This window comes from Engraulis encrasicolus, chromosome 23 (genome assembly GCF_034702125.1).
Source record: "Engraulis encrasicolus isolate BLACKSEA-1 chromosome 23, IST_EnEncr_1.0, whole genome shotgun sequence".
Taxonomy (NCBI): domain Eukaryota; kingdom Metazoa; phylum Chordata; class Actinopteri; order Clupeiformes; family Engraulidae; genus Engraulis; species Engraulis encrasicolus.
In genome coordinates, this window is record NC_085879.1 from 47570786 (window position 1) to 47574833 (window position 4048).

The following is a 4048-nucleotide window of genomic DNA, read 5'->3' on the forward strand; positions in this document are numbered from 1 at the left end:
GTGGGGTTGTTTGAAGCTTATGATGAGGTGAAGGAGGCTTTTGTTCATAGAAGTTTGAGAACCACCTGACCTCCGTCTACCACACTCTTTTGCCTTGTAGATCCCATAGATTTCTTTACACTCTCTGGTAACCTCGAAATGTAACCTGAATGTCGTACCAAAGGCGCTTTACTGTACATGACTTTGTTCTCTATTGTAGGATAGAGTCAGGAGAAGAGAAGTGCACTTTAAGCAGCTCGGCACCCCCTGCTCCTCCATGCAGCAGACTAAAGCCACTCAAGTTCCCTCTGTAAACCCCCGCGATAAGAGACCAAATCCCTTCGCTCTGTCAACTTCATCTCTCCATGCCCCCCCCTCTATCATTCTTTCCACTTCCTATCCTCCTCCCCCCACTCTCTCTCTCTGCCTTCTCTCTCTCTCTCTCTCTCTCTCCTTCTTTGCCCCCCCTCTCTCTCCTCTTCTTTCCCCTTCCCCCACCCGGTCTCTCTGCCTTTCTACATCTCTCTCTCTCTCTCTATCCTTCTTTCCCCTCCCTATCTCCCCACCCCCTCCCTGCCTTCTCTCTCTCTCTCTCTCTCTCTCTCTCTCTCTCTCTCTCTCTCAATTCAATTCAAGATAGCGCTCATCCTCCACAGCCAAGCATGTACCAAGGGATCGAGAGCTGTTGAGTCAGTGAAGCATGGAGGCTAAGGGAACTCGAATTACATCTAAGCATCAGAATTAGATCTCTGATTTCATCTTAGTCACGTTTAGCACTCTTCAACTCTCCGCGGTGGTCTCCCTTAAGGGTACTAAAGCCTTAAGTGTCTAAACCCCCCTCATAGGGGCATTTGATGATCTTGAAAATAATCTTGGCAAGCTGTAATGCGTTTGGAAAGTGGAGTGATAAGAATGGGGTTAGCCGTTGAAAAAAAAAATCTTCCTGATCTTCTCACATTGTTTTGTTTCATCTCTCTCTCTCTCTCTCTCTCTCTCTCTCTCTCTCTCCTTTTTATCTCTCTCTAGGTCCTAATTGGCCAGGGAGCTAGCCAATGACAAGGCTTCTTCTGGGAGAATGCTGTTCCATCGAAATGTGAATGGAATTCCTAATTCTGTTTATTTTCCATGTAGTGATGTCTACATTGTTTTGTTTTATTTTGTTTTCTTCATGTATGTGTTGCTTTTTAAACTTTTTTTTTTTTTTTAACTTTATATTGTTTATTGTTTTGAGCCCTACTGTGAACTGGGCTCAGCAGCACTGAGGAAAACCAAAATGCATTCACACACACACACACACACACACACACACACACACACACACACACACACACACACACACACACACACACACACACACACACACACACACACACACACACACACACTTAGGAATATAGCAAAGACATCACAATTGCAGCCAGTTTGAGTTTGAGTGTGCATGTGTGTGCGCGTGCATGCGTGCGTGTGTGTGTGTGCGTGCGTGCGTGCGTGCATGCCTGCATGGGTGGTGTACGTAACAATGTTGAGATGTCAGATATTCAGTCAATAAGTGGTCAGGCACATTTTCATTTAGGCAAAGACGACAGTAGGATGACATTTTGCAGTTGTCCATCTCTACTGATGAGCAGTGTTGCCAGATGTGTCTGATCAAATCCCAAGAGGCACTAAATTCCGCCCAATTTCAACAAATTGCATTGATTTCTATGGGCATAAAACTGTAGAAAAAAACGCCAAATGGCCGATTCTTCACGTTTTTTCCTGCAGACGGCCGTCCCAAACAACCGTCCCGAACCGCCCAATCTGGCAACACTGCTGATGAGTATGGTCCTCATTTGCCCCTTTAAAAAAAATAAACTTCATAATTGTACACTTCAAACAGATGGATTTTAATTTATGTCTTTAGAAATCTTTGACAGCTAATGCATTCATGTAGCCCCTTAATGCTTATTCCACCCACCCCCAGCATTCCACCCTCAGCGGAATGCTGTAATAGTCATTGAAAAGTGAACTACCATAGTACTACAACACTATGACATAGGCTAACACGGGGCCTTTAGTAATGCACTATGATTTGGTCATTGTCATTCTGGTAACCGCTAATTTATAACGTTATGTCTTAAGGGGTTAAATAATTTCGCTCATGGATTACAGCAATGGCACTAGAGTGGAAGGCACAGATTTTCTACCATGTTTTCTTGACACCTACATGACTGCTCTTGGCAAAGTCCAGCTCGAAACACCTTGTACGTTTTGTAGAATTTGCATGGTATTCAATAATAACCAGAAAAAAACGTTTTGGCTCCTACTATGCAATCCACCTAAATACACTGCCCTACAAAGGCTAAGTGCAGTAACTACATATTTCGTCAGAATTAAGTTTAATATGTCCAAAACACCTCCTTTACCTTGTGACAACACCTTATGGTCCAAATGTGTCCCCTTTTTAGAGATATTATTACAGTATGTCAAATTTTGAGTCAAACCGGCAACCCTCGGGACACATGCCTGACGTCCTACCGCTTACCTATGACTGCCCATCAGGGTTGCCAGATGAGGCTGATGATTTCCAGCCCAAAAAATGCTCAAACCCCTCCTAGAAGCACAAGGTTTTTCTGGTAAATGCCATTTTTTCCCGCACACAGCCATCCTAAGCTGCCCAATTGGGCAAAAAACAGCCCAATCTGGCAACACTGCTGCCCATGTCTCCATGATTACTCATCATGGCTGATTATAATCTCTAAAGCGCTGTATAGGAGCACTGTGGGAGGCATTGTTTACACCCTCATAATTTCAAGCTATTTCCTTTTATCTTAGACAAACAGTTACAATGAAAGTTAAACAGAGTTAAACAAATTAAAAGTTACAATTTAAACAGAACACATCATCATTGACATGCTTCTTTGCAAATTTCTAATCTTCACTTAGAAACTTGTATGCACAGTGATACATATAAAGTGTTACTGTGGTAGATTCTCTAATGTTTATGATTCCTCCCTCGTTTCACCTCCATGGCTAGCCTAGCACACCTGGCAGTCGGTCTGCCAGTATCATTTATTGCCCAGGGACGATCGGTTCCTTAATCCCCCTCTGTATACAAAGCTTCTTCTGATAGCCAAGCGAGGAGAGTGTCCAGCAATCCTACACACGTTTCTGAGCACATATCTGACCTTCACATAGAGATTCACATGAAGTCCATTTCAATTTGCGTCCCCCTCCATATAAGCCTTGAGAAGGGGGCTGGTCATTGATCCCACTATTCTTTTATTCAGTGAGGATTTGGAGAAAAGCTAAATCCTATCCCTTTGATCCGTGATTGCTTTCCTCAATACAAGAACAGTCTCCACAGTCTCATTGTTTGCTTTATCCTCTGAGAAGAAAGGATGTTTTTTCTTGTCCTTCTAGAATTACGCTTGAACATTCTACATTCTCCCACAAAACAAACAAAGTAGGCTACTTAACTTAAGTGATATCATATTGAGAAATGTTTTTTTGGGGTTTTTTTTGCTGTTGTTCACACATATTAGTATTTGTGCACCTAAATCCATAAGACTAAATAGTAAAACATTGAATTTCTGGAGATTCCATGAAGATGGTTTTCATCTCACCCTGTGTAAAACCAAGATAAATGACTCCTTGACAGTATTTGTGCTTCATAGCAGATTTTTAAAAAAAATATCAGAAGTTGAAATTGCAGAACAGTCTCTTACAAATTTAGCACAGAAGAGCAATCATGTTTATATTTTTTGTAGAGATTTTTTTTTGTCCGTTTATTTTTCGGTTTTATGTGTTTTGTCATGTAGATGATCTGAACTCACTGATGACTGAGTGTGCAGTGAAGGGCATTTTCACTGATTTTTTTTTTTTAATTGTTAATGTTATTAAAATAATTGTGACTTCTTTATAGTGGTATAGTTCTTTAGTACTGTATGTCTGCAATTTTGCTGTATTTATCAACATTCCAGCTTTTCTTTTTTGGCATAAGTGTCAAACTCTTCACACAGACTGTCCTCATGTGACCTGTCAGAAGCGTTGTGGAGCAGGAGTTAACATACGAAGGGTTTATTTGTAA